The sequence below is a fragment of the Oncorhynchus nerka genome, linkage group LG28 (assembly GCF_034236695.1).
Source record: "Oncorhynchus nerka isolate Pitt River linkage group LG28, Oner_Uvic_2.0, whole genome shotgun sequence".
NCBI lineage: Eukaryota > Metazoa > Chordata > Actinopteri > Salmoniformes > Salmonidae > Oncorhynchus > Oncorhynchus nerka.
Genome location: NC_088423.1, coordinates 25,074,417 through 25,080,425, shown reverse-complemented (window position 1 = coordinate 25,080,425; position 6,009 = coordinate 25,074,417).

Below are 6,009 nucleotides of genomic sequence, written 5' to 3'. Positions count from 1 at the left end.
TCCTCATATTGTACAATACGCGTTCACACACATAGGCCTAGGCTGTTGATGGATTCAGGACAAAGTCGTTTTTATGACTCTCAGATTCTCAGTTTGTCAGTGTCAAAGTAGTATGACGTTTGGATCTTTTTGTGAGCTATTAAAAAATATTCTGCTAATGTCAGTCGTTGTACAGAGGAGACCAAGGCGCAGCGTGGTAAGCATACATACATCTTTAATAAAGAAAGAACACTGAACAAACTATACAAAACAACAAAACAAACCGTGAAGCTAATATGAGAAGTGCAGAACAGAAAACTAAACATAGAATAAGAACCCACAAAATACCCAAGGATTATGGCTACCTAAATATGGTCCCAATCAGAGACAACGATAAACAGCTGCCTCTGATTGAGAACCAATCTAGGTAACCATAGACATATAAACCCCTAGACATACAAAACCCCTAGACAATACAAAAACAAAACAAACCACCCTCGTCACACCCTGACCTAACCAAAATAATAAAGAAAACAAGATAACTAAGGTCAGGGCGTGACAGCACCCCCCAAAAAAGGGGCAGACTCCCTGCCGCAAACCTATATGGGAGGGTCTGGGTGAGCATCTAACTTCGGTGGCGGCTCTGGTTCTGGACGCCGCCCCCCTTCTTTACACTGATCCCTCCGCCCTTGTAGCACTGACCTATGGATCATCGCCGGAGGCTCTGGACTGCAGATCCTCGCCGTAAGCCCCAGGCTGGGGACCCTCGCTGCGTGGATCATCGCTGGAGGTTCTGGACTGGGGACTGTCGCTGGCAAACCGGACTGGGGACTGTCGCTGGAGACACCGGACTGGGAACCGTCGCTGGAGACAACGGGCTGGGGATGCTCTGGACTGCGTACTGTGGCCGGACGCTCTGAACTGGGTACTGTCGCCGGACACTCTGGACTGGGTACTGTCGCCGGACGCTCTGGACTGGGTACTGTCGCCGGACGCTCTGGACTGGGTACTGTCGCCGGACGCTCTGGACTGGCGAAGCCCACTGTAGACCTGGTGCGTGGTGCCGGCACTGGTGATACCGGGCTGGGGACACGCACCTCAGGGCAAGTGCAAGGAGCAGGAATAGGACGTACTGGACGCACTGGGCTGGCACAGGACGCACTGGGCTGTGCAGACTCACCGGAGACACAGTGCGCAGAGCCAGCGCAGGATATCCTGGTCCAAGGAGGTATGCTGGAGACCAGGAGCGCTGAGCCGGCACCTTCCTTCCCGGCTGGATGCCCATTCTAGCCCAGCCAATGCAAGGAGCTGGAATAGAGCGTCCTCACAGTAAGCACGAGGATTTGGCTCAAGTCTCCAACCTGACTCCTGCAATCTCCTTGTGTGCCACCCCCAAAAAATTATTGGGGCTGCCTCTCGGGCTTCCGTGCTAGCCATGTACCCTCATATCGTCGCCGTTCCTCCTGTGCTCTCTCCACCTGCTTCCATGGCAGGGTCTTGTCCCCTGCCATTACCTTCTCCCAGGTCCAGGATGTCCTCCACTCCTCTTTCTCCCGGTTCCAAGATGTCCACTCCTCTTTAGCACGCTGCTTGGTCCTTTTTTGGTGGGTTCTTCTGTCACGGTCGTTGTATGGAGGAGACCAAGGCGCAACGTGGTAGGCGTACATATTTCTTTAATAAAGAAAGAACACTGAACAAACTATACAAAACAACGAACCGGGAAGCTAATATGAGATGTGCAGAACAGAACTAAACGTAGAATAATAACCCACAAAATACCCAAGGAATATGACTACCTAAATATGGTCCCCAATCAGAGACAACGATAAACAGCTGCCTCTGATTGAGAACCAATCTAGGCAAACATATACATATAAACACCTAGACTTACAAAAACCCCTAGACATACAAAATACCCTAGACAATACAAAAACTAAACAAACCACCCTCATCACACCCTGACCTAACCAAAATAATAAAGAAAACAAAGATAACTAAGGTCAGGGTGTGACAGCTAAAGTCCACTCTTCTAAAATAATATATAATTTTGTGAAATGTGTTAATAAAAGGCCATATTTTTGCCATGTGTGCAACTACTGCAAGAGCCTCTACTCTTACTGCTCTATGCCAGAATGCAAAAGTGATGATAATGCACCCAATGCTTTATTATATAGGTGATTTTTTTTCATGCATTCTGGTACCCCAGAGCCCCCCCAGGTCATCCCCTCTCGGTTCACTTTTTGTTCGTGCACCTCCCAATTGACAAATTGAGTAATTGCAATTCTTGACACAAACCAGTATGCCGGGCACCTTCTACGATATCCCTTTCAAAGGCATGTAAATATTTTGTCTTGCCCATTCACACTCTGAATGGCACACATACTCATTCCATGTCTCAATTGTCTCAAGGCTTGAAAATCCTTCTTTAACCTGTTTTCTCCCCTTCATATACACTGATTGGAGTGGATTTAGCAGGTGACATTAATAATGGATCATAGCTTTCACCTAGATTCACCTGGTCAATTTATGTCATGGAAAAAGCAGGTGTTCCTAATGTTGTTTACACTCAGTGTATATAGTATAAGCATTGTGAGTGTTTGTGTACTGAATAAAAATGATAAATGTAGGCATTTGTCATGTCTAGACAGTGTCTACACAATACAACCCAACCCAGGTCATTCTCGACTGCCTTTGTTTAGTCCCCCTTGCAAGCTGAATTGATGGTACTGGGGATTGCTGGAGAACACCTGTACCACACTAGTTCTGTCTGATGTGTGAATATGTTTTATGTTCACATAAGTGAAAATACTTTCGACTCTGTCAATCAATACATCCTTATCTGCAGACTCGATAGCCTTGGTTTCTCAAATGATTGCCTCGCCTGGTTCACCAACTACTTCTCTGATAGAGCTCAGTGTGTGAAATCGGATGGCCTGTTGTCCAGACCTCTGGCAGTCTCTATGGGGGTGCCACAGGGTTCAATTCTCGGGCCGAGTCTCTTCTCTGTATACATCAATGATGTTGCTCTTACTGCTGGTGATTATCTGATCCACCTCTACGCAGACGACACCATTCTGTATACTTCTGGCCCTTCTTTGGACACTGTGTTAACTAACCTCCAGACGAGCTTCAATGCCATACAACTCTCCTTCCGTGGCCTCCAACTGCTCTTAAACGCAAGTAAAACTAAATGCATGCTATTGAACCGATCATTGCCCGCACCTGCCCCCCATCCAGCATCACTAATCTGGACGGCTCTGACTTAGAATACGTGGATAACTACAAATACCTAGGTGTCTGGCTAGACTGTAAACTCTCCTTCCAGACTCACATTAAGCTCACAGATCACTGCACCTGTTCATAGCCCATCTGTATACAGCCCATCTATCTACCTCATCCCCATACTGTATTTATTTATTTATTTTGCTCCTTTTGCACCAGTATCTCTACTTGCACATCCATCTTTTGCACATCTACCATTCCAGTGTTTAATTTCTTTATTGTAATTACTTCGCCACCATGGCCTATTTATTGCATTAACTCCCTTATTTGACCTATTTGACCTTATTTGCACTCACTGTATATAGACTTTGTTTTCTTTTTTTCTTCTGTATTATTGACTGTATGTTTTGTTCATTCCATGTGTAACTCTGTGTTGTTGTATGTGTCGAACTGCTATACTTTATCTTGGCCAGGTCGCAGTTGCAAGTGAGAACTTGTTCTCAACTAGCTTACCTGGTTAAATAAAGGTGAAATAAAAAATACCTAGGTGTCTGGTTAGACTGTAAACTCTCCTTCCAGACTCACATCAAACATCTCCAATCCAAAGTTAAATCTAGAATTGGCTTCCTATTTCGCAACTAAGCATCCTTCACTGCTGCCAAACATACCCTTGTAAAACTGACCATCCTACTGATCCTCGACTTCGGCGATGTCATTTACAAAATAGCCTCCAATACCCTACTCAATAAATTGGATGCAGTCTATCACAGTGCCATCCTTTTTGTCACCAAAGCCCCATATACTACCCACCACTGCGACCTGTACGCTCTCGTTGGCCAGCCCTCGCTTCATACTCATCGCAAAACCCACTGGCTCCAGGTCATCTTCAAGATCCTGCTAGGTAAAGTCCCCCCTTATCTCAGCTCGCTGGTCACCATAGCAGCACCCACCTGTAGCACACGCTCCAGCAGGTATATCTCTCCGGTCACCCCCAAAACCAATTCTTCCTTTGGCCGCCTCTCCTTCCAGTTCTCTGCTGCCAATGACTGGAACGAACTACAAAAGTCTCTGAAACTGGAAACACTTATCTCCCTCACTAACTTTAAGCACCAGCTGTCAGAGCAGCTCACAGATTACTGCACCTGTACATAACCCATCTATAATTTAGCCCAAACAACTACCTCTTTCCCTACTGTATTTTTTTTACTTGCTATATTGTATTTACTTCGCCACCATGGCCTTTTTTGCCTTTACCTCCCTTATCTCAACTCACTTGCTCACATTGTATATAGGCTTATTTTTCTATTGTATTATTGACTGTATTTTTGTTTTACTCCATGTGTAACTTTGTGTCAAACTGCTTTCCTTCATCTTCGCCAGGTCGCAATTGTAAATGAGAACTTGTTCTCAACTTGCCTACCTGGTTAAATAAAGGTGAAATAAAAAATAAATAAATAACACATGTAAAAACGTTCTTAAAAGTCTCATGCAATGTACTGGAGGCCTGCATTGAACACCACATATACGCTACTGTAGGCTATATCATAAACATCTTAACCTATTTCCCTGTGAAAATGTTTGCTCCGTTGGTTTCGTTGGTAGGCCTACAGCCTCACTGGAAGTTGCCCAAAAATTTGAAAGAACATTGTTCATGATCTCATTAGTACACTGTAACCACCTTAGAATTTCTTTGTAATGTGATGATAACGTCTAAAACACTAGAACTATGTCACACACTGTCTGTCCTTGACAAATGTGGACTTCAGAAAACAGCAGAGGGAGCACCCCCCTATCCACATCGTTCCTCTGTGTACACATCACTGACAAACTGAAATTGTCCACCCACGTAGACAGTATGGTGAAGAAGGCGCAACAGCACCTCTTCAACCTCAGGAGGCTGAATAACTTTGGCTTGGCACCTAAAACCCTAACAAAACTTTGCTGATGCACAATTGAAAGCATTCTGTCGGACTTTATCCCCACCTGGTACGGCAACTGCACCGCCCGCAACCGCAGGGCTCTCCAGAGGGTAGTGCGGTCGGCCCAACGCATCACCGGGGGCAAGCTACCTGCCCTCTAGGACACTTACAGTACCCGATGTCACAGAAAGGCCAAAAAGATAATCAAGGACAACAACCACCCGAGCCACTGCTTGTTCACCCTGCTATCATCCAGAAGGTGAGTTCAGTACAGGAGCATCAAAGCTGGAACCGAGAGACTGAAAAACAGCTTTTTATCTCAAGGCCATCAGACTGTTAAACAGCCATCACTAACATTGAGTGGCTGCTGCCAACATACTGACTCACATCTCTATCCACTTTAATTATCAAAAACTTGATGTAATAAATGTATCACTAGTCACTTTTAACAATGCCACTTTATATCATGTTTACATACCCTACATTACTCATCTCATATGTATATACTGCACTCTATACCATCTACTGCATCTTGCCTATGCCGCATGGCCATCACTCATCCATATATTTATATGTACATATTCTTATTCATTCCTTTACACTTGTAGTTGTTGTGAACATTTTTTGATTACTTGTTATCTGCTAACCATGTGTATGTGACCAATAAAATGTGATTTTATTTGATTTTATTTGACATCTCTGGAGTACTGAAAATAGTTGTGCAGCGATGCTTCCCGTCCAACCTGACAGAGCTTGTGAGGATCTACAGAGAAGAATGGGAGAAACTCCCAAAATACAGGTGTGCCAAGCTTGTAGCGTCATACCCAGGAAGACTCAAGGCTGTAATCACTGCCAAAGGTGCTTCAACAAAGTACTGAGTAAAGGGTCT